The following is a 26,874-nucleotide window of genomic DNA, read 5'->3' as shown; positions in this document are numbered from 1 at the left end:
CTTCAAACCAGACTTCCCTGATAACTCCAGGATCCTGGATCTGAGTGCCACTTGACATCTTCTTTTAAATGTTGATAGGCATCTTAAACTTAACATATTAAAAAAATCACTTGAGGGAGTTCCCTGGTGGTGCAGTGGTTAAGAATCCGCCTGCCAACGCAGGGGACACTGGTTCGAGCCCTGGTCCGGGAAGTTCCCACATGTCGTGGAGCAACTAAGCCCGTGCATCACAACTACTGAACCTGCACTCTAGAGCCCGTGAGCCACAACTACTGAGCCCATGTGCCACAACTACTGAAGCCTGCACACCTAGAGCCCGTGCTCCACAACAAGAGAAGCCACTGCAATGACAAGCTTGCGCACCACGATGAAGAGTAGCACCCCACTCGCTGCAACTAGAGGAAGCCTGTGCATAGCGACGAAGACCCAACACAGACATAAATAAAGAAATTTTAAAAATTTTTTTAAATCACTTGATAAACAACCACATCAACACACACACACACACACACACACACACACACACACACACATGCCCCTTCTTCTTCCAGGCCATCCTCTATCTGTAAAGGCTCCCTCCACCCCTCATGCAGTCAGTTGTTCAAACCAAATATCTAGGAGTTATTTCTTATTTTTCTCTTTTCCTCACCCCCAGATTGATTCTGTCAGTGTTCCAGGCAATTCTATTTCTAAAATATATTTGGAATCTATTTTCTTCTCCACAATTTTTACTACTAACACCTTAGTCTAAGTCTCGAAACTATCATTTCACATGAATTATGCCACTTGCTTAATATCTGTTTTCCCTTCTTCTCCTCTTGCCGTCTATTGTCAGCTCCCCATACAGGAGTCAAAGTGGTCTCTTTAAGAAGGTAAATCTGATCATGGCACTCCTCTGCATAAAATCATCCAATACCTTCTTAGCACACATAGAATAAAATAAAATCTTATTGCTTAAAACTCACATAATCTGGCCCCACCTAGCTCGCCCACCTCATCCTGCACCTCCCTCTCGCCCTCTCACTGTACTTCCATCCGGTATCCTTTCCCCTGTACCTCAAGCACATTAAGTATGTTCCTGCCTTAGATCATTCATGTCTGCCATCCCCTTTGTGTGGAATACTTTCCCCCCAAATCCCTTTATGGATGGACTCTTCTTGTGATTTGGTTGTCATTTCAGATGCCAACTCCTCAGACGGTCCTTTTCCAACCACCTTCTTTCATTTTCTTCAGAGCACTTCCCACTGTCTGAGATTGGTTATGGAATATCACTCCTAGTAGAATGTAAGCTCTTTTAGAATGGGGACCTCATCTGTTTACTTCTCCACTGAATCTCCAACACCTAGAATATTGTCTGGTACATACTGTTCCCTCAGTAAATATTTGCTGAGTATAAGCTTTCCAACAGAGCACCTAGAAGATGTTTGATGCATATTTGTTAGATAAATAAATACTGTGTACAAGTGATGCGTGACACTTGCCTATGCTGTTCTCTGAAAGAATTATTTTCCATACCCCCCAACCTCACCCCACTGTGTTTGGCTGAGTCTGTCTGACTTTGGACTATGGCCAGTATATACATATGGTCTATATACAGATTCCAGAGCAAGGAATGAGTGGGGCATTTTGTTCAATCAAATATTTGCCTGAACATATCTCACTGGACCTTGGTAATTTACTTTAATGGAGAGTTCTAATAACAATCTATACTCCTCTCCAATATTTTACACCAGACATCAAATGCTCTTTCCTCATTTTCTTCCAGGTCTAGGATTCTTTGAGTCTCTGTCTCTTATATTTTGTTTTTGTTACCTAATGTAGAGGAGTTGCCAGCAGTATTCATGTAAACTCTCTCCCATACTCAGTGGAGTCAAAGGCTAAGAGGGTCTCTGACTTCACTTGTCTGCAAGATTTCTGCAGCCATAGAAAAGCACGTTATTTTTGTGGCTAAATTCTTTGCCATTTCTCTTCAACTGTGCAGAAAGCTTTCCTTACTTATTAATATTGGCCTTCAAGCATTTTGCCATTGCAAAAAGAAAGTTGTTTCATTTCTTTTTAAGTTCCTGGCCATAAGCCATTGTGATTCCATTTTCTAAACATTCACATTTGGGAAATTTGATGCAAATTCAAGTTTGGAGTAGTAAGATGCCTCAAACCACATGCTATGGTTGAACTCAAAGTTTGGTCTGATATTTTGTTTGTCTTTAAAGGATATTTTTAAAACCTGTAAATTAATTGGTTTATTCTGCACAGCATAGCAAAAAGTGAAAAACAAATATGTGAGAGATGAGAAAAATACCACAGATTCTTACTGCTTCTATAATTGACAATTTTAATTTGAAATTTAAAATCAAGAATTTATATCTTTTAAAAAATAGGAATGAGACAAATTCACAAACTTCATATATATATATACATACACACATACATACATACCCAGAGTGTATGTATGTATGTGTGTATTTATATTGTATATAAAATGTTAGAGTTTTTTTCCCCCCCAATGCTGTAAGTCATTTGCCAGAAATCTTTGTGTTTTTAATTGAGCATTTTTTGATTTTTTCAGGTAAGACGACTGACACTAGAAATGGGTCCAAATTTTTATAATATTATCTAGAAATGGTTCCTGTTATAGAGCATGTTTTGTTTGGGGTTATTGTGCTTTCCTCTAAAGTAGTATAAAATATTGGAGAGCGGAACAGGTTGTTATTAGAACCCATGCTATCACGGGAAGCGCATAGAATAGGGGATCTAATTGTTCTGGGTTCTAATACTATCCTTACTACTAACTAATCATATATGTTTATAGATAAGCTACAGTCTTCTGGGTCTCAGAATTTCCCAGCTTGTTCTTTAGAAAAAATCTTCTGAAAGATATTAATATGCATTTTATTAAGAAAGGTTTCTATAAACACAAAGTCATGGAAACGCTGAACAATATCCCTGGTGTAGTCTTGGAAATTCACTAGGAATATTTTCATATTAAAGGTTCTGAGAAGTATAGTAAGAAAAATAAAACATTTAAAAAAACTCAGCATTTCCCACATATTTTTGCTCACAGAACTTTCATTTCTTTCCTTCCTTTTCAAATCATTCAACATGTTTCTCAGAACACCTACCAAATCTTATAAATTAAGTGCTCTGCAATAATCCAGCTTAGGAAATGTCATACTACAAGACTCCTAAGGGTTCTTTGAAACCCTAAGAGTTGATGATTCCTTATATCAAAATTATAAAAATAACATCTCAGAATAAAACAAGAGACTGAACTTTCAGAATATCCCCAAATTTATTCTCATAATGTAATATAATCAGCCAATAAAACAGAACTTTCTCTTATCACCCATCGCAACCAAAAAGCTAAAGACCTAGAACTCACATCAATTTAAGGGTTTTTAAAAAATTCTGATTATACAGTACAGAAAAACATGCAAAAAGGTAGTAATGACAAGTTTGAGAATATGTAACTATTTTTCCTGGTTTTATGGTGTGATTTCCTCCTTTGGTACTCCAAATAATGTACTTGTTATGATGTTGCCTTGAGAAGCAAGAAGAGAAGAGAAGAATAATCACCCCGAATCAAATGTCAGCAAAAGTTTCATGGGAGAAAAAGGGTCTTTCAGTCTGCTTTTTTTCATGTTATGGTAAAATTGCTGTGGGTCCATTTGAACTGACAATGCCTGATAGACTCAATCATTTGTGATACCATAGCGTTTACCCTCTTGGACTAGTTCCCTTAAATAAGAAATTAGTGCGCCATCTCCATGTTTCCAGTGCTGGACCAGGCACTAGCAATGTCAATATCAGTAAGACATAGTCCCTGCACCCTGTGATAAATATTATGATAAATGTGCAGGATGTTATAAGGGCCCAAACTCAGTATGAGTATGCACAGACTGGGAAGAGAAAATAGAAGAGAAATATAATAAAACAAGAAAACCAAAGTAAACCAAGAAAGAACCCTGAAGTAGAAACTGAGAAAAATTGTTGGCATGGGAAGACAGTGGGCCCCAAAGATATGGGACATGGTTGCTATAGAAAGAAGAGCCAGAAAAGCAATATCAGGAGTTAATGGATCCAGTTTTAAGAACCTGTATCAGACAATCCTGGACTTTTAAGAGATAAGGCATCCTTGAAGCTTATCAACCAGTCTTTGTACAGATAAGTACACTAAAGTTCAAGGTCACAAAGCTGATTTGTGGCAGAAACAAACCCAGAATCTAGGACTTCTGACCTTGAGCAAATCTTTTTCCATTGTGAAATTATTTGGGGATCCTGTGCCTTGTTTTTTTTTTTAAACTATCATACATAATTTGAAGTGAGTAGACCATTGTTTGTAGCTATAAAATGGGTTTCAGTGATGCTTACTCTAATGAGATTTGAGTTATAATCCATTAAATAGCAATTTAAAGAATGTCCATATTAGAGGAAGCAGAGTTCCACTTGCATACAGAGAAAATGGCAAGTAATTCAAAACACATGAAGAAGGAAAAACTGACCTGGTCTCTGATGACATATGGAGGCGGTGGGTAGAAAGGAAGGAAGACATCAAAACTAATTCGATATTTCATTTACAAGTGACTGGAAGAATGTTGATGCCATTGCCAGCTGCAAGTGGCCTGTGGGGGTAGGGAAGCGATGCTGGTGTCTGCAAGAGCTAGGATGTGTCCGTAGATTAGAGAAGGAAAACTGAATGAGAGGGATCCTCTGAAGGGAGAATTGATGCCCCTGACTATACGCTGTGCATAATGAATGAGGCGAGACAAATTTAAAGATCGCAATAATGAGGGAAGGGCATTTGGCTTGTTACAGGGATGGAGGTCATGGAAGACCTTTGGAACAAACCTTGAACTTTGTTATATTTACAGAGTGCTATAAATAATCATAAAATGTCTAGAAGGAATATGGAAAGCAAGTTTTTTTTCTGCCTCTAAAAAAAAAATGACCTCTGAGGCTTTTAGCAATGGATAATATAGGGTTTATGATCTTGTCGTGTTTTTAATGATTTTCCATGGTGAAATGAATATCTAACGATCATTCTGTTAGTAAATCATTCCACATGCATAACTCTGGCCCCTCTTTTCTGTTTGTTCCATTTTCTTTAATATATATTGAGAGCAGATCACCAATAAGCCCCATTTCTCTCCCTAAAGGCAATTGGGAGATAACCTCCTTTTAGCCTTCTCTTCTCAAATCTGAATTGTACAGTTCCATGAAGATTTCTTCATGGACATTATGTACCAACTACAGTGGTATTATTTTTCTGGTTCAGCTTCAATTTCTATCATATTTTAATTGAAGAGTCAATAACCAGTTGTAGTTCTCTTGTTTAAAAAAAGGCACTATTCAAATAATGGACACGTAGGCTGTACTTCCTACAAGTTCTGGCCTTATTTATGTAGTTAGAAAGAACCCTTTTGAACATCTTAAAGGAGTCCTCTCTACTTATTTTAGGTCAGTTCGATATTCAACATATAAAGCCTCCCATGAATCCCCCCAGAATAGAGAGAAATACTTCTTCCTTCCTTTGCCAGACACAGGCAGTTGCTTTGGAGAATATGTAAATAACTCTTTGAAACACATTTTCAAACTCTCCCCCTCCCCCCAGCACTGTTATTTTCTTTTGGATTTAAAGACTAACTCCAGCACCACAATTTCTTGGGACGAAGAAACACATTTCCCAGGTAGAAGATTCCCCGCAGTTGACAAAGCCCACAACTTAACATTATTTTTTTGAATCTACAGTAAAGAAATTGATCCATGGATAGTTGTAATAGGTATCTGAGAAAATAAAAAGTGTGTCAAATTTCTGTCACTGGCAATATCCATCTCTTTTCTTCTGTATATTGGCCATTTCCGGGGGAATCTCTCATTGTGGAGACATTACAGATATTTGTAAGGGAAATGAGGGGGCGAAAGTTATTTTATTTATAGGCAATTCACATTCTTCCTGCAAAGAATTCTAACATCACGTGAAAAAGCTAAAATACCAGCAGTCTCACTTCGAATCCAGCATATCCTTGCAAGTCGCTGTATCTAAAATTCTCATGTCCTCTCCACCGCTCCCCCCCCCCGCCCCCCGCCCAAATGCTTCCTTCATTTCTTCCAATACATTCTGGTAAGCTTAGCTCTTTTCTGTCTATAAAAAAGTAAGGTATGTACTTGTTTCCTGGACTCTTAGTAACTTGCACTTTGCCCTTATTTAAAGTGTGCAGATATTTTGTTTGTGAACAAAATAAATAATGTAACTCTTTATTTGCTGATTCTATTCTATTAAAAAGGTACTATGTGATATGCCTATTTACTGTGGCTTGTTTCTAAAACAGCAGAATAAGCTATAAATACTGGTGTAAAACAATGGGATGGAGAGACAGTTAATTGACTGTGACTATCTGAGGGAGCTAGATTCAATTGATTACTATTCATGGAGTTGATGAACTTTATTATACTGCTGGTATCATGTAGAAGAGAGTCCTCTTAGTCTGGGCTATTAATTTGATTGTTTGTAGTGGTTTTTATTAAAGTGTGTTCAGAGGACCAGCCTCAGCAGAATCACCTAGACTTTTGAAAATGACAGTTTCCTATGTTCCACCTGGGTCTGATTATATCAGGGTTTCTGAAGGAGGGCCCTCAGAATCTGCATTTTTTCTTCCAGTTTTATTGTGATATAATTAACAGACAGCACTGTGTAAGTTCAAGGTGTACAGCAATGATTTGACTTATATACATCATGAAATGATTATCACAGTAAGTTTAATGAACGTCTATCATCTCATATAGATACAAAATTAAAGAAATATATAATTTTTTGTGATGAGAATTCAAGATTTACTCTTATCAACTTTCATAGCACTGAGAATTTATCATGTACCTTACATCTCTAGTACTTATATCTCTTATAACTGAAACTTTGTACCTTCTGACTACCTTCATCCAATTCCTGCCCCCCCCATTCCACCTTTGGTAACCACAAATCTGATCTCCTTTTGTATGATTTTGTTTGTTTTTGAAGTATAATTGACCTACAGGACTATTTTAGCTCCTGTTACACGACATTGTGATCTGGTATTTCTGTACATTTCAAAGGGATCACGAGGATAAGTCTAGTTATAGGTCAACATACAAAGATGTTACATAATTATTGACTATATTCCCCATGCTGTACATTTCATGACCGTGACTCATTTATTTTGCAGCAGGAAGTTTGTACCTCTTAATCTCCCTCACCCATTTCTTTCCTCCATCCCCATCCCCTTTGGCAATCACCTGTTTGTTCTTATATCTATGACTCTGTTTCCATTTTGTTATGTTTGTTCATTTGTTTTTCAGATTCCACATATAGGTGAAATCATACAGCATTTGTCTTTCTCTGTCTGACTTATTTCACTTAGCACAATACCCTCTAGGTCTATCTTTGTTGTCACAAATGGCAAGATTTCATCTTTTATGGCTGTGCAATATTCCTTTATATATATTATATATATATATATATTATATATAGATGCCATATCTTCTTTATCCATTCATCTATCGATGGACACTTAGGTTACTTTCATATCTAGGCTATTATAAATCATGCTGCAATGAATATAGGGGTGCATATATCTTTTCTAATTAGTGTTTTCATTTTCTTTGGATAAATACCCAGGAGTGGAATTGCTGGATCATATGATAGTTCTATTTTTAATTTTCTGAGGAATCTCCATACTGTTTTCCATAGTGGCTGCACCAATTTACATTCCCACCAACAGTGTATGAGGCTTCCCTTTACTCCTCATCCTCACCAACACTTGTTATTTGTGGTCTTTTTGATAATAGCCATTCTAACAGGTGTAAGGTGATATCTCATTGTAATTTTGATTAAGATTTCCCTGATGATTATTGATGCTGACCATCTTCTCTGTGCCTGTTGGCCGTACGAATGTCTTCTTTGGAAAAATGTTCAGATTCTCTGCTCATTTTTTAATCAAGTTGTTTGTTGTTTTAATGTTGAATTATATGTGTTCTTTGTACATTTTAGTTATTAACCCCTTGTCAGATATCTCATTTTCAAATATATTCTCTCATTCAGTAAGTGGCCTTTCGTATTGTTGATGGTTTCCTTTGCTGTGCAAAAGCTTTTTAGTTTGATATGGTCCCATTTGTTTATTTTTCCTTTTGTTTCCCTTGCCTGAGGAGACATATCCCTCCCCCCCAAATATTGCTAAGACTGATGTCAAAGTGCATACTTCCTATGTTTTCTTGTAAAAGTTATAGTTTCAGGTCATACGTTTAATTCTTTAATCCATTTTGAATTTATTTTTGTGCATGGTATGAGAGAGCAATCCAGTTTGATTCTTTTGCATGTAACTGTCCCAATATTGAAGAGGCTGTCTTTTCCCATTGTATATTCTTACCTCCTTTGTTATTAATTGCCCATATAAGTGTGGGTTTTCTTCTGTGCTCTCTGTTCTGTTCCATATATCTGTGAGTCTGCTTTTGTGCCAGTACCATACTGTTTTGATTACTCTAGCTTTGTATTATAGTCTGAAGTCCAGGAGAATGATTCCTCCAGCTTTGTTCTTCCTTCTCAAGATTGTTTTGGCTATTTGGGGTTTTGTGTGTTTCTATACAAATTTTAAAATTATTTGTTCTAGTTTTGTGAAAAATGCCCTTGGTATTTTGATAGGGGTTACATTGAATCTGTAGATTGCCTTGGGTAGTATGCTCATTTTAACAATATTAGTTCTTCCAACCCATGAACACAATATATTTTCCCATCTGTTTCTCTTGTCTTTAAATAGGCATTCTGGTTATTCTTCTCACATTAAAATGCCTGAGAATCACTGGTTCATAACATGCTAATAAAAGAAGATTGATATTCTAACCCAGATCACCTTGTTGAACTTTAGAATCTGTTTATAGAACTGGTGGTTACTACTTTCATTTGAATGTTCTACAGGCATTTCATATTCATTCCACACTTCACCCACTGTGTCTTTCTTTCCCCACAAGCGGCACAACAAGGGGGAACAGTGGGAGTGGTCTGCCACACATGCAGGCAAGGAGTCTTTTTTGTTTTTGTTACTGTTTGTAGATAATGGAAAACAATACTGGAAAACTGCTTTAATTATCATGATTAAGCAGTGTTAATAATAATATTCTTCCCACCAATCTCCTTGGCACATTGTTGGCCCACATATACTTTGAACATGTTTTTGTTATCTTCATACATGCCACTTTATATTATAATTGTCTGTTTAGGGACTTCCCTGGTGGTCCAGTGTCTAAGACTTCGCACTCCCAATGCAGGGGGCCCAGGTTCTATCCCTGGTCAGGGAACTAGATCCCACATGCTGCAACTAAGACTTCACATGCCGTGACTAAAGATCCCACATGCCACAACTAAAGATCCCACATGCCACAACTAAAAAAAAAAAAAAAAAGATCGTGCATGCTGCAGCTAAAGATCCCACACGTGGCAATGAAGATCCCATGTGCCACAACTAAGACCCAGCACAGAAAAATAAATTAATTCATTAAAAAAAAGAAGTAGGGCTTCCCTGGTGGCACAGTGGTTGAGAGTCTGCCTGCCGATGCAGGGGACACGGGTTCATGCCCTGGTCCGGGAAGATCCCACATGCCGCGGAGCGGCTGGGCCCATAAGCCATGGCCACTGAGCCTGCGCATCCGGAGCCTGTGCTCCGCAACGGGAGAGGCCACAACAGTGAGAGGCCCACGTACCACAAAAAAAATAAAAATAAAAATTTTTTTTTAAATTTAAAAAAGTAAAAATGCAACATTAAAAAAATAATTATCTGTTTACACATTTTTCCATCTCCCTAAATTCTGAGTCCTTTATATATTTTCTATCTCCCAGCAACCAGCAAAAAAGTCCCTAGGCATTATAGATGTAAATCTTGCATACTGGAACAAATGGATTATTACAACATTATATACAAGGCATGGATCAAACTGGAAGACTAGGTATGCATATCTGCATACTCATTTCCATAAAAATCTCTAGAAATTGTGAAAGAGATATCTCATAAATATAATAGTAAGTAAGGAAAACAAGATGTCATTAGTGGATTAGGTAATTTAAAGAATAATTGAACAAAGAACTCAAATAGGTGTGACTATTTGAATAAACTACTTCTCTGACACTGGCTGAAGAATACATTAAGTATATTATACACACACAGATACACACAGCCCCCCATCAACAGATGAACATGGAACATCAGATTCAAAATAAGGAAAGACACACACACACACACACACACACACACACACACAGGAAAATTAACATCATTTTATAGAAGCACCAAACTCAATAGAAATGTTAACGACCAATGCAATGAAGGTAGTATAGAAAACATAAAAGATATATAACTAATACTTAAAAGAAATATAACTAATGTAATACTCAGATGAAAGAATATTTAAATTTGTAAGAAAGAACAGTGTTTTATGAAAAAGGCACAATTAGAATCTAAACAATATCATCATGGGTATAAACAAAAACTCAATTGATGTATTCAATAGCAGAACTGACACAGCATAAGAGTGAATTGTTGAAAAGAAATATTGAGCCACAGAATTATCCTGCATTTAGCTCAAAAGGTTAAAAGAATAAGAACTTTGGAAAAATAGCTAAAAGGCAGAGAAAATAGATCTAGAATTTACAGTATTTTTTCATAATATAGCAGAATAAAATCTATCCACATGGAAATAAAAAACCAATCCTCCAAATAACTATTGGGTTAGAAAGGGTGCTATGTAATAATAGTTATGTGTTATGGCCCAAAGTATTATTCAAGGAAATTCTTTTCTTAGAAAGTAGGAAATTATTGTGTTAGAAAATGAGAAATCTTGGAGGAAATGTTTTAATCATTCAACTCAATAACGTAGAGAGAAATAAGCCTAAAACTTGAGGAAACAATTGTTAAATGAAAATAGGAAATTAGTTAAATTTAAATAAAAATTTGATAAATAGAACTGAAAACTATTTTAAAAGATGAATAAAATATAGAAAACATGAACAAGTATGATACAAAGCAGAAGACACAAAAAGCAGTATTTAAGAAACAGAAAGGAGACACTATTATTTGTATAAAAAATATACAATAAAAATTATGTATATTTTTGCATAAAAAATTGAAAATCTGGATCCAATGGATAAATTATTAGGAAACTATTAAACAACAAATTTACTTCAACAATAAGCAGAATACCTGCATAAAACAACTATAGAATAAATTGAAAATGCAGAGATTATACCTAAAACGGTAACAGACCTAGATGATTTTACTTAAATGCCTTCTGAATTCTTAAGAAATATGTCATTTTCATGTTGCTAAACTTTTTCTGGAGCAGAGAAAGAATGGAGCTTTTTCTAATCCTTCTGCCACACTAGCATAACTGATACATTATATGGACCAGAATTGTACATATCACCTAATTATAAGCCAGACTGACTTAAAAGGTTGAAGGAAACATTCTAAATATAATATTAGTAAGTTGAAACCAACAATGTGTTAATTGAATGATATATTTTTATGTCAGGAATGCAAAGATGTTTGGACAGCATAAAAATTATGAGTAAAAAGTGGTTACTGTATTAACAAATCAAATGAGAAAAAAAATATTTGGCTGCTTCCACTGATGAAAAACATTTGGTGAATTTTAACTCTCAATCTTTACCTTTTTATCAAAATTTGAAAATTTAATACTGATAACAATATTGTTATCTAATACAGAAGACATTTTGTCAAGTGTTGATTCATGTCCTTTTTAGCTTTTTTTTCTGATCCACAGTGTAACCCACAAGTGTGTGTCACATTTATCTGTCATATATCTCTTTAATCTTCTTTAGCCTTAGATAATTCTAATTCCATCACTCTCTCCATATTTGTTGACAGTTCACTGTAAGAAAGAACATTCCTTTTTTTCACTTTCTTATATATAAATTTTGATATATTTCATTCAGTTAGAAATACTTCTTAATTTAAAACATTTCTTTAACCCCTGGATGTGCTCTTAACTTCCACATATTAGGGCCTTTTTAGGTAGCTTGTCCTTTTGATTCTAGATTAATTCTGTTGCTGTCAAGGAATCTCCTCTGTAAGTTTTCAATATTTGGGAATTTATAGAATCTTTTTTATGGCCAAGCATGTGCTTCATGTGTACTTGAAAAGAATGAATATTCTTCAGTTCCTGGAAGTCTTGTTTTATAAATATCAGTTAGGTTAGGTGGCTGAGTGGCTGATAGTTTTGGTCAGATCTTTTATGTATCTTCTTTTTTTTTTTTTTCATCTCATTTTATCAGCACTGAGAGAGAGATGCTAACATCTCCAACTGTAATTGTGACTTTTCTATTTTCTTTTCAATTTTTGCTTAATATATTACAAAATTCTCTTATTAAACACATGCTCAGTTATGATTATTATGTTTTTCTCGTGAATTTACTCTTTCAGTCAATGAAACATCACTCTGTATCTTTGGTGTTACTCTTTGTCTTAAAATCTACTTTATCTTATATTAACATTGCCACTTCAGCCTTTCAGTTTATTCTTTGCATGGTGTATCTTTTACCATCCATTTATTTTCAAGTTACCTTTTTTTTTTTAATATATAAAGTGTGTCTCTTGTATGTAGAATATAGCTGGGTCATATTTATTTTATATATTCTGCCAAACTTTGCTTTTTAATTTGAGTGTTTAGACAGTTTATATTTAACATGATTATTGTTATAGGCAGATACTGATGTATTATTTTGCTATTTATTTCCTTCTTGCCCCACTTGCTTTTTGAGTTTTTTGTTTATTTTGCCTTCTTTTTTCAGTGCTAAGAAATAAAATATGCATTCTTAACATCATAGTTAACTTACAGTTAATATTGTACCTCTTCTTCTAAAAGATAACACCCTTATAACAACGTAGTCTCATTTTTCTTCTCCTTTGTGTTATTGTCATCATACATTGTTTTAAAATATTAATAAAAGGAAATACGGCTTTTTTGTGTGTGTGGTATGTGGGCCTCTCACTGCTGTGGCCTCTCCCGTTGCGGAGCACAGGCTCCGGATGCGCAGGCTCAGCGGCCATGGCTCACGGGCTCAGCCGCTCCGCGGCACGTGGGGTCCTCCCGGACCAGGGCACGAACCCACGTCCCCTGCATCAGCAGGTGGACTCCCAACCACTGCGCCACCAGGGACACCCGGAAATATGGCTTTTTATATCTACCTATACATTTACTATTTTCAGATCTCTTGATTTCTTCCTGTAGACTCTAGTTTCCATCTGATACTGTGTTTCTTTAACCTAAAGAACTTCTCACAACACATTTTTTTTTTTTTTTTTTTTTTTGGCTGTATTGGGTCTTCGTTTCTGTGCGAGGGCTTTCTCCAGTTGCGGTGAGCGGGGGCCACTCTTCATTGCGGTGCGCGGGCCTCTCACTGTCACGGCCTCTCCCGTTGTGGAGCACAGGCTCCAAACGCGCAGGCTCAGTAGTTGTGGCTCACGGTCTTAGTTGCTCTGCAGAATGTGGGATCTTCCCGGACCAGGGCTCGAACCCGTGTCCCCTGCACTGGCAGGCAGATTCTTAACCACCGCGCTACCAGGGAAGCCCTCGTGACATTTTTTGAATGGCAAATCTATTGATGATGAATTCTGTTAAGTTTCATTTACCTAAAAACACCTTTATTTTGCTTAAATTTTTAATTGATATTTTCACTGTATAAAAACTTATGGGTTGACACTTGGTTTTTTTTTTAGAGCAGCTTTACGTTCACAGCAAAATTGAATGAAAGGTACAGAGATTTCTGACATATTCCCTGCTTCGCATACATACAGCCTCCCCCACTATCAACACCCTGCAGTTGAGTGGTACTTTTGTTATAACTGATGAACCTACGTTGCCACATCATTATCATCCACAGTCCATAGTTTACACTAGGGTTCACTCTTGCTATTTTATATTCTATGGTTTTGACAAATGTATAATGACATGTATCCACCATTGTGTTATCATACACAACAGTTCCACTGCCCTAAAAGTCCTTTGCTCTCTGCCTCTTCATCTCCTCATACTCCCAACACCTAGTAAACACTGATCCTTTTACTGTCTCCATAGTTTTGTCTTTTATAGAATGTCATGTAGTTGGAATCATACAGTTGTCATTTTCTTTGTATTTACTCTACCTTGGTATGTCTGAGATTCTTAAATCTCTTTGCTTATATTTTTGGAACAAAATTTGAACAGTTTGGGGGGAATTATTTCTTCCAATATTAATTTTTTTCCACATTTTCTCTCTTTTCTTCTTCAGGGGCTTTAATTATACATATATTACATTGCTTGTTATGTAACAGTTAACTGTTAGATCACTGAAGCTCTGTTTATTTTATTTAATTATTTTTTATCATCTCTTTAGATTGAATAATTTTTTATTGGTTTATCTTTAAGTTCACTGACCCATTCTTCTGTTGTTTCCAAAGTGTTACTCTGACTCAACAAGTTTTTCCTTTTAGTATTACATGTTTTGGCTCCAGATTTCATTTGGCTCTTTTTAACTTTTCCTAATTCTCTGCTGATATTCTCCATCAGTTCATTCATTAAAAGTTTTTTAGGGACTTCCCTGGTGTTGCAGCAGATAAGAATCCACCTGCCAATGCAGGGGACATGGGTTCGATCCCTGGTCCAGGAAGATCGCACATGCCGCAGAGCAACTAAGCCTGTGCACCACATCTACTGAGCCTGCGCTCTAGAGCCCGTGAGCCACAACTACTACACCCGCACCACAACTACTACGCCCGCACCACAACTACTGAAGCCTGCATGCCTAGAGGCCGTGCTCTGCAACAAGAGAAACCACCACAAGGAGAAGCCTGTGCACCACAGCGAAGAGTAGACCCCACTCGCCACAACTAGAGAAAGCCCACATGCAGCAACAAAGACCCAATGCAGCCAAAAATAAGAATAAAATTAAATCTTTAAAAAAAAAATTATGGCTTCCCTGGTGGTGCAGTGGTTAAGAATCCGCCTGCCAATGCAGGGGACACGGGTTTGATCCCTGGTCTGGGAAGATCCCATATGCTGTGGAGCAACTAAGCCCATGTGCCACAGCTACTGAGCCTGTGCTCTAGAGCCTGCAAACCACAACTACTGAAGCCCACGTGCCTAGAGCCCATGCTCCACAACAAGAGCAGCCACCGCAATGAGAAGCCTGTGCACCGCAACAAAGAGTAGTCCCCACTCACCACAACTAGAGACGACCCGCATGCAGCAATGAAGACCCAATGCAGCCAAACAATAAATTAATTAAATAAATAAATTAAAAATTTTTTTTTAAGTTTTTAAATTTCTTAAACATATTTATATTAATTTCCTTCAATTCTTTTTCTGTTATGCAATTGGTGGTCATCGTGATGTTGTTAAAAAAAAAAGGGTAATCTATATTTACCCTAGAATTGATGTTAAAACTATTAAAAACCAGTGAGAAAAATCTAGAGTTGGATATGTAATCAACATGTAATAATCAATACATTCATGTATAAATATACTCAAAGTGCTCAAAACTTGTTTTAAATTGCAAAATTTTATCAACACAAATTTATATAATTTAACAAGATGCCTCACTAATGTAAAGATGTATGTTCTCCCCAAATTAATCAAATTCAAGGTAATTCTAATTAAGACCAGATATGTTATTTTGTGTGTAAAATATTCTGACTCCTAAGTTCATTTGGAAGAAAAATGCATCATCATAAATCTAGAAATGATTAAGAGTAAGAATAGATAGCAGATATCATAATACACTAAAAAAGCTATAGTCATTATACAATATGAATATTGGTTTTAACATTTTCCCTGTTAGTACCTTATTCTAAACTATCATCGTATTTTACCTCTGTTAGTGTATTACCTTGTAAACTGGTATTTCTGCTTCTACTATTTTCCCCTGTCATTTATCCTTAGCACAACTGCTAGAATAACCTTGTTAAACTATATGATGTCATGTCTATGGACAGAACTGCCAGTGGCCTCCTGTCTCACCCAAAATAAAAGCTAAAATCGATATGGTTACTACAAAGCCTTATAAGATCTGGCTCTTATTTGTTGCTCTTTTTTTCATCTCCTATTGTCTATCCTGACTACGTGGCCTCCTTGATGCTCAGCACATACACTGAGCATGCCTTGGGAAGAAGCAGCTATATAACTGGCAGAGGAACCTGAGTCACCCGTGGCAGGTGGCAGGGCCTCTGCTGGCTGAGTGTAGCTGTGTGTGCATCAAGGAGAAGGGTCGGCTGGCTGCACTTTCTATGTCATGAAGCTGAGGCTTGGTGAGTTGGCGCTGTCCATGGTGGAGCTGGTCCGGGAAGGTTGGTTGTCACGGTGCCATGTCTGGAGTTGACTCCTCTCTTCTAGTCACTGCTACGAGTAGCTTCTTCTAGCGGATTTGAACTGTTCTAGTTGCAGCTGTGATCAGAGAGAAGGCCACTGGTACCATGTTTCTCAATACACAAAACTTACAGAGTGGCTTTATTTTGAAGTTGTCATTCCTTTCCACTAGATATTTGTTGAGCTGTGGCAGTCCTCTCCTATCTCCTTAACTCTAAATCTTAGGGAGAACAAATTTGCTGCATGTAACTCTCTTCTCTCCTGGAAATACTCCTGACTTCCTTTGATAATATTTTCCCAAAGGCCTTCATTCCACAGTGAATACTTTTGTTTGTTAACCCGAATGAATGTTGCTTTTTCCCAGGCCGCGTCCTATTCTGTGTACCTTCCCTTTATCACATGGTACTACTTATGTAACACTCCAGTATGACTTTTCATTTCTATCTACACAAAAAGCCACTGGCAGTCATTTTCACTGGGGGAAAAACAGAAGATATAGTATAGGGCCCCTGACTTCAGTATCATAAATGTGTTCTTTCTGAAGTGCAGATGTCTAATCTCAGATCATTTCAAGAGAGCATGGAGGATAGAAGAAGGAAGACTCTAGATATCTGATGTGAAGGCAAATACCATGGAAGAAATAGTCTGAGGAAGCAGTTTGCTGTGCCCACTTAACAAATTTTCTTTAATACTCATTTTAAATATCAACAAGTAGAATGTCAAGTGAAAAGCAGGGCCTCTCATAATGTGGTGATATTCCACTTTAATGGAAAAACTTGCACTCAGTATTTTGAAGTTTGTTTTATTTTACCTGGACAAATTTCAAAGCCCCTCTTTTCTTATTTTTAAAATACTCAGTCTAACTAGGAGGAGCTATTGATTGCAAAGTGTAAAATGATTCAGGTTCACTTTGCAGTGCTGCCATCAAGGTTATTTAGGAAACATTTAACCTTAGGAACCTATAGTTAAAACCTCTATCTGCACCAACCAATTTTTATTTTGTCTCTGTCTAGTCAATAATATTTTTAATTTCTTTAACTTGCTCTCCTAAGCCTGTGACTTATTTAGCTACTGTCACTGACAAGCACAGTGTAAATAATGACACAAATAAGCAAAGTGATTTAGGTGACAGTGTGTTGGCTTTGGCACAACAAACAGAAGAGCTGGTTGGTAGCCAGTTACCAGCAGAGTGGTTTTAGGTAAGAAACAGTGAGAATAAGTTGTGTTATGATCTAGTATTACAGCAATTTTCCCAAAATTAATTCTGTACTTTACGTATGTAAATTTTGTAATATTTTCTACTATCTGTCTTGAGCTCATCAAATCTCTTTTATTTATTTATTTAATTAATTAATCTTATTTTTGGCTCTATTGGGTCTTTGTTGCAGTGCGCGGGCTTCTCATTGCAGTGGCTTCTCTTGTTGCACAGCACGGGCTCTAGGCATGCGGGCTTCAGTAGTTGTGGCTGGCAGGCTCAGTCATTGTGGCTTGCGGGCTCTAGAGCACAGGCTCAGTGGTTCTGGTGCACAGGCTTAGTTGCTCCATGGCATGTGGGATCTTTCCAGACCAGGGCTCGAACCTGTGTCCCCTGCATAGGCAGGCGGATTCTTAACCACTGCGCCACCAGGGAAGTCCTCAAATCTCTTTTTAATTGTGATCAATTTGATTTTATAACCGTGTGTTGAGTTCCTAATTGTTGTTGTACTATTTTTTTTTTCTTTAGCATCCACTCAATTCTTTTTCATACATTAAAATTTTCTTTTGAGGTTATCCACATTATTTTCTGTTTTCTGAAACATATGAGTTAGTTATTTTGAAGTATCTGTCAACATCTAGGTTTCCTTTGGGTTTATTTTAATTGTCTCTATCTTTGTCTCTAAGTCTTATTTCTTGGTATGCCTGGTAATTTTGATTAAATACTAGACATTGTGATGAAAAATTATAGAGGCTTTGAATAATGTAGTCTTCCTCCAGAGAGGATTTATACTATCCTCTGGCATGCACCAGAAGGTTGGATCAACTCAGTCTTGTTTCAGAACATGCTGACCGTCTTTGTAAGGATCATTCTACTTTTGGTTTTATTCCACTCATTCACCTTCAGTGGAGCTTCTAAGGCCTGTCCAACTTTCTCCAACTTTTGCTTCCTAGCACAAAGGGGTGACTAAAAATCTCTTATGATTTTCAACCATTTTAATCTTAGGCTTTGTAGCGTTTCACCTTCCTCAGATTAATCAACAAATGACTCAAGAAGAAAATAAGTTCCAAATGTCAGGCTTTTAATTCTCTGTTCCTCACTTCTCTGCTGGATTTTGTTTCCTCAATACCTGGCTTCCTTGGCATCCTTAAACTCCAAGTTTTGTCTTCCCCTGACTTGTGAGATTGCCTAAAGTACTTTCCACCACATATCAGCTACCCTTTGCCTTCCTATCCAGCCCATCTCCCCATACTTGGGCTCAGCAAATGTCCTAGGATATATCAGCAGGCAGAAATTTGAGTTATCTTCAATGATCTTTCCTTCTCTCTGCATTCTGGGCTCTTCAAACTTTCTGTCACAGTAGCACTCTAATGCCTACAAACAGATGTTTTGTATTCTATGGGGCTTTTAAAATTTTTCTTTAGAAACGCTGGTATGCTATAAACTATAGCATCAAGGAAAAAGTAGAAGTTCCTGGTCAACCTTTTTACATATGATTTATTATCAAAGATTGCCTTGTTAATATTGATTTCCATTTTGGTATTCTTTCAAATATGGTTGTTTCTAAATTTTATCTATATAGTTTATTTGAAAAGAGGAAATCCTCTTAAGAAATCTGTACTTCCAAATGTGTCATAACTTCATAATTTTAGAATTTGCTTTTCTTGGGTGAAATTCTCCATCTTTGATTTCAGGTGAAAGGACTATTTTGGAAGAAAAAATAAACTCTGTCAATTCTCTTGTTTTTCATGTGTTCCAGTGATTTATAGATATGATGAGTGTGTATGTATGCATACATATGTAAAGCTGAGATATCAATACAGAATTAATTTTTTTCAAATAAAGATAACACAGAAACAGCTGCCCTTCTTCAAATAGAAGAAACAGTAAGCTTGAGGTTTTTTTTTTTTTTTTTTTTTTTTTTTTGCGGTTCGCAGGCCTCTCACTGTTGTGGCCTCTCCCGTTGCAGAGCACAGGCTCCTGACGCGCAGGCTCAGCGGCCATGGCTCATGGGCCCAGCCGCTCCGCGGCACGTGGGATCCTCCTGGACCAGGGCACGAACCTGTGTCCCCTGCATTGGCAGGCAGACTCTCAACCACTGTGCTACCAGGGAAGCCCCCAATAAGCTTGATTTTAATTTTTAATTTATATTCATGTAATTTTATGCCTTTTCAATAATTGCTTATTGTCATTAAGTTCTCAGGTTTTATAGTTTAATAGTATATTCTCTGTAGTACATATATAACTTCTGTAGCTACTTATTTACATTCATAATACTTCTAATTAGGAAAGTGTTAGAAGGCTTTTTCAGTAAGAAGGGGACCAAGTTGAAAAATGTGTGGGAATAAGAAGGGAGATACTGACGATTAGTGAAATGAGTCACATATCAAGAAGAGTAAAGCTTTTTTCCACAATATAAAGTGATCATAAAGAACTATAATGTTTGGAAGATATGAAATTAGTATTGTTAATAAAATTCTGGGTTCTCCAAATGTAAAAATGTCTGAGAAAGCAAATACTGCGATAAAAGCATTATAAGGGTCATTGTTTGGGTTAATTGGTTTCCTAGTTATTGACATGATTATTTCATAGGATTTTGAAAGTCATACAAGATTATGTAATATAAAAGAAAGTAATTTATTTTACAGAGAATTATTTTTGCTAAACAGTTTTCAGTTCTCCACTGAAATTCTAAGTCTTTAGACATATTTGAACATATTGAGCACAAAAAAATTTGTGTCTGACATCATCTTGTCGGTGTGTTTCTATAGTTTCTCTTTTTCTCTTGATTTTCCATCACACCGTCGTATCTTCTCATGTACTGTTTAGTTTTGATTGAGTGGTAGACATTGTATATGAAAAATTAAAGAGATAAACTGAGTCCTAGTTAATGGTATCTTAGTCCTGAGAAGAATTACATTTTTGCATAGAGGTTGACTGGCTAGAGGTACTAGCCATCCCAGTTCACTTTCATTGAATCAAGAATTGAGATAATCTCAAGATAAGTTTGGACCTTGCCAAGATTAGTTTATTTCTGGTTTACCCTTGCTGATAGGGAGTGCATGGTCTTCCAAATCCTAATTGAAAGCTAGGAAGGTTTTCCAGAAATCTGCTTCCCCCACCCCATTGCGAAGCCCCAAATTTTATTTCATATCTCCCTACACCTGTGAGAGTTTGGTCACTCAGCTCAACAGCTTAGCTTTTTTTTTTTTTTTTTTTTTTTTTTTGTGGTACGCGGGCCTCTCACTGTTGTGGCCTCTCCCGTTGCGGAGCACAGGCTCCGGATGCACAGGCTCAGTGGTCATGGCTCACGGGCCCAGCCGCTCCGTGGCACGTGGGATCTTCCCAGACCAGGGCATGAACCCGTGTCCCCTGCATCGGCAGGCGGACTCTCAACCACTGCGCCACCAGGGAAGCCCCCAGCTTAGCTTTTTAGTCATCTTTTCTGAAATTGGAGGATACTCCTAGAAGAAAAGCAATCTCAAATGGTGAGTTCAACTTGTAAGATTTTCTTCTTCTCAGATCATGCCACCATAATTCTTCACTGAAATGTTAGTTCTCCATTGCATTCAAATAGTTTTAAAATATGTTATCCAGATTTTCAAGTTGTTCTCAGTGGGAGATTTGATGTGAAATGCCCAGGGTATCATTACTTCAAGAGAACACCCTAAGATTTTTTAAAATATGAGTAAAAGCTATTTTTTCCTGCAACCCCAAGATACCAAACTAGACTTTGCCAAAGTCTATCACTGTGTAGAAATATCTGGATTGTATTCTGTTCATTTTGTTACACTGAATTTTTAAAATTAAACTAGGATTATATGTGTAATATGTTAAATAATGCAGAAATATATTGATAAAAAGCTAATAATTTCCCTCATCCTCACTTCTTTACATCCTTGACCAGTGTCTGCACCTTCGAATAGCCAGTGTTCAGCATGTATATCTCTACACTTACATACACACACACACACACACAAACTTATACACACATGTATTTAAAAATTTTAGTACTCATGTCTCTTTCATTGTTTTCTTTCATTAGTTTCAAGAGGTAAGAGTCCTTATGAGACTCTGACTTGACTGACTTCTAAGTTTTCTGTGTATCTCATTCCGAAGGCAGAAGCTTCTGTGAAGAAGTAGCATGCAGTGCTCTTATAAGGACTGCATCATCTTATAAATTATATTTTACATTAAATTAGAATTTTACATCATCTTTATTATATTTGTATACATACACACACACAAGCACACACTATGAAGACAAACATTATATAATATGTATATATATATGTACTTTTATATAAGAGATTTGCTACTCAAACTCTGTTCTTTGAGCTCTCACCTGTCCACTCAATTACACTGTATTACAATTTCTTCAGTTTTATTATATTCACATATTCTTTTTGATCTTTCAATTTTCTCAAATTTTGTATTTTGTTACTTGTTTGTATTTTTGTACACAGTTCTGCTCTACAATGTGTTGGAACAAGGTTGGGTAAAGCTGTCCTTTTCCATGCTACTTCCATTTTTTCCTTTAAATTGGGAACAAACATCACTTGAGTTACACAAATTGCTTTAGCTCTCAAAAATTTCCTGAATTTCTATCAATTTTATGCTAGTAGTTTCAGAGGGTGCATTATTATCCTGTAGAAGTCTTCTTATTATAAATAATTGCCTTCAGTATTTGACCAGCTAAGAAGTACCAATTAAAGTGGGTAATCTTGCAACATGATTCATACATTAATATAAGTATATATACACATCTTATTATACAGTGTACGCACATATCTTACACATTTTATTTTAATGTAAGTTTGGGCAAATACATTTCAAGTTCTTATTTGGCATTAATCAAACTTCTTCTATTGCCATGATTGAAATTTGGCATCATCAGTTAGAATGTTGTATTTATTAGGTAAATCATGCCTATAATCCATTACATACATTTTCCACATTTGACTTATTTAAAGATTAATGAGAACTTAAAGATACTTGCAGGGCAATTTAAGAGAGGACACCTTACAAATTTTCTTCCTCATACTTAATGTGATAACATTTTTTAGTAGCTCATTTTATTGCGTTTTTACTAAGGATTCAACTTAGTTTTCAGAGAAATGACAGTTCTGTTATTGTCCTCATATTTCATCTTTTTAAAACTAGCTGAAATAGGTTTGGGTACAAACACTACTGGTTCTTAAACATGCAGATCAACAGATGATAGCAGATGTGGGTAGGTGTGTTACAGGGACCTTCTGGCTACCAGTACCAAGCCCACCGTGGACCACATGTTACCCGAGGAGTAGAATCTCTTTATAAATAAACAGAGAGCCAGTTAAATGGAGTTTCCTTTTCCTGCAAGTGAATATCTTTTTTCCATTCATTAAATCTCCAAAACTAGAACTGGGAGAGATATCTGGAGTTAGGAAATGCATTCTCTTCTTGGCCCTGTGCTGTGGAGTACTATTTTAATCAAGGACTGCTACAAAATAGTCTCTAGATTTTACCTAGATAATTTTCGTAAGTCTTTTCATTTAGTTTGCTTCTCTAGAAATTACTGAAATTGTTGGTGCTATTCCTGGAAATTCTGTTTCAGAGCTGTGTCTGCATTGTATGCAATTCTCTGGCTATCCAAGAAATTTAATATTTTATTATATCACTATTTTTCTGTTTAGAAATTTCATATATCAAAGGCTGTGTCTGAAAAAAAAAATCTTTCTGACCAAATTGGCCAGCTAAATTTAGCAATGAATTGATATATATTTTTTTCAAGGTCTTGTCTGGTAATTGAAATTTTTGAATCAACCAGTTGTTTTGGCCTCACCTAGACATCGCTTAAGCAGGTTTATTTCACAGTCTGGTTACCACGGTGTCTGGCTCACGTAAACACATCTGGAGCTTATTTGCAGATTCTCACACTAAATACTAAATTAAAGTATGCTTTTGATCAGTGAAGTCTTATCAACACACAAATCTCCTGCATGACTGTAATAAGAGCTAGATTTCTTTAAAACTGTGGTCATATAATCGTGAACTTGACTACTTTCTCCCAGCCCGTACCATGTCTGCAGGCAAAAATATAAATACATTAAAACATGATTCCCCAAAATTCCTTTACTTCTTTAGGCTCCAGAGTTATCAAAAGAGTGAGGTATGATTGAAGTGAGCCCTGGGTGATTTGTTGTTAATGTCTTTTTAAGAAACCCATGAAAATCACAGTGACTTAAAAATGAAACTCATGAATCTGTTTTAAGTTCACATAAATCTGAAACTTGAAGTTAAACTTGAAGGTCACATGAAACACAAGAACCAGAAACCCTGGGGTTTCTTCGTGTGTTAGTTATTCTGGTTCTGTCAGTTGTGTGTGACCTGGCCAACTTCCGTTGGAACATTGAATTATGAAAGGACATCTAGTTCTGTCAGTCATCCGCTGCATACATTAGTATAATCTCAAAATGCTCTCTGAAATGATGGTGAACATTTTGTGGTTTTTTATCTCTGATTTGTGACTTTTTCCTTTTTTGGTTTCTGAATGCTGACTGTATTATGCGTTAAGGGTTTGAAAGAATATTTTTATTACACAGAGACTTCTTACAGGACAGTGCCCCCTTCTGCCATGGTCAAGGTACACTTCCCGGCACTCCACTCCTCTTCCAGGCCCTGGAGGCTCCCACAGGGCACCGCCTTCTTGGTCCTGGGCCCCCGTTGAGCATCTACCCACTAGGTGCCTTTATGCTGGTTCTGGGAGTCCTTGTGGTGCTGAAGCTACATGGCAGTCCACGGCAAAATGGGATAAAATCTTTCTCCTTTGTGGGTTGCACAGTGTTGAAAATATCATAAAGCATGGTTGCTTTACCATGTTTTGCCAGATATAGGATAGGGCTTTTAAATAAATTGTCATTTTGGTTTCTAATCCCTCCCGCCACCCCTCTTGTTAAGTCAGGAGGCACTCTGGATATCAGGCATTGTTCGGAAGACAGGATTTGTTAGTGAGTCAGTTCATAGTCCTTTGCTTCATTGCTAATTAAGGTAACTTTTCCCCCAGGAAGCTCTTAATTGCTGCTACAAATAGATTTTGGGGGCCCCCATCTCATTCCTCCATTCCATGAATTGAGGGTTTTTTCCTTGTTTTATCTCTCTCTCTCTCTCTATCTATTCAGCTTTATTGAGATTTAATTGACATGTAACATTGTATAAATTGAGTGGTTATGAGAGGCTGGGAGATGGTGGATATAAGAAGATGTTGGTCAAAGGGTACAAATTTCTAGGTTTAAGGTGAATAAATTCTGGGAATGAAATGTACAGCATGGTGACTATAGTTAACCATACTGCATTATATACTTGAAAGTTGCTGAGAGAACAGATCTTAAATATTCTCACACAGAAAATACACAAAAACATTGGTGATTATGTGAGGTGACGGAGGTATTAACTATATTTATTTATTTATTTGTTTGTTTGTTTTGTTGTTTGGCTGTTTTGTGTCTTGGCTCCATTCCCATTTAGCATGAGTCTTTCATTCCAAGAAATAGTCTTGGCTTCTCTGGAAAGAGATTTTGTTTGTATGAGCTTCCCCAGCTCACCAAGTGTGTCCTTGTGTATCTGAACCTAGTGGTGAGCTGAGCTTGGGTTCTTCCACGGGAAGCTCCTTAGCCTCTACTCCAGGGTGCTTATGGAAGGCTTGGCCAACTGTTTACTAGACAAGACAAGCTATATATGAATACTACTAAGGCTCAAATCTGGACACTTCTCTTGCTTTGCCATGCTTATATTAGGCCTACAGGTTATGGATTATTACCTGATGTTTATAGTTGAGCTAGCATGGCCTTAACCTAAAGGAACTTGCTTAGAGCCTCACACCCAGTGAGAAGCATTGCAAATTCCAAAGCCAGGCCCTATCTATTTCATCTCACTATGCCTTTGAAAGTGGCATATGGCATACAAATCATAGCATTTCCTAGGAAAAACTATCCTAGAGGAAGGTGGGGGAGATGATCTCCATTTTTTTCATTTACTCTCTTATCCATCAGAGGGGACTGGCATTCAAGTTCTCCAGATTGAAGAACTACTAGGAAACTCGACTTCTTCTTTTAGCTTCTCACAGAGAAATTTTTGTTTTGTTTCAGTGTTAAGAAAATAGCTGTTTGACATTACTTTTTAGTTTGAAACCTGTGTGGCTTCCCATTTTAAAGTGACATCTAGCATTGCTCAGTCATAACAGGAGAGAAACATTTCTTAGAATTATAGAATATGGGGTCTAAGAAACACATAGTCTACTTCCCCATTTGATGCTTCCGTTCTGCCAGTCAAAAGACTGCCATGCTTTATCCACATCAGACCACTAACCATAACCTGAAACAAACCAAACATTTTTCAGAGCAGTCTTGTCACACCAAGTTTGTTCCATTGTTGGTCTTAGAGCTTCCGGTCTTACCTGTGCCTTCTAAGAGGATGTGAACATGTCTTACGTCTCTTCCATGTGGAGATCTTTCAGAAACTCTCATGACCTTCTCCTGGAACAATGAAAATACCAACTTACAAGTCTTTTTCATTTTATAGAGAATTTTTAAAAAGTCTTGCTTGAAATGCCCTCTGAGGTAAAGACTGTAAGCATTTACAGGTGAGGAAAATGAAGTTTAGCAAAGATAAAGGAGCCAAACCAGGATTCTTCTGGCCCACTTATTAGAACCCCTTTCTCCAAACCCCCCCTCCTTTCCTTGGTGAATTGTTCCCATTTTTCTTTAATCCTGTGCTAAGTCCTCTTAGCACCCCAGGCACTGTCCTGGTTCTTGATGATGTTCATGTTCTCCAGACTAAAATGACCACAGCTCTTTCTGACCCGTGCAGATGGATTAGATTCTCCTAGAAAGACAGTGCTGATAAACTGATAAATGTTTAGATAGCATCAGTGCAGAGACAATAGGAGATGGGAAAAAAAAGAATTAGCAAAAGATGGTAATGGGCTGCCCAAAGGTGATTCCCTGAGTATAGAATGATTTTATAACTTAAAAAATATTAATTCAAGCTTTTCCTCTCATGTACTTTATATCCCATCTTACCAACTGGTCATGCTCAGTATATTTGCTTCTCAAAGTTCTAAAACCAATCAGAAGGCACAATTGCAGGTATCTCTTATATCCATCCCTACCACCACTGCATGCCCTAGTTGAGTCCTTCATGATAGTTTTTTTTTTTAATATTTATTTGTTTATTTCATTTTTGGCTGCGTTGGGTCTTACTTGCGGTATGCAGGATCTTTTTTTTTAATTTTTTTAAATTTTTGGCTGCATTGGGTCTTCGTT

The sequence above is a fragment of the Pseudorca crassidens genome, chromosome 7, assembly GCF_039906515.1.
Source record: "Pseudorca crassidens isolate mPseCra1 chromosome 7, mPseCra1.hap1, whole genome shotgun sequence".
NCBI lineage: Eukaryota > Metazoa > Chordata > Mammalia > Artiodactyla > Delphinidae > Pseudorca > Pseudorca crassidens.
This window is presented reverse-complemented; position numbering follows the sequence as displayed.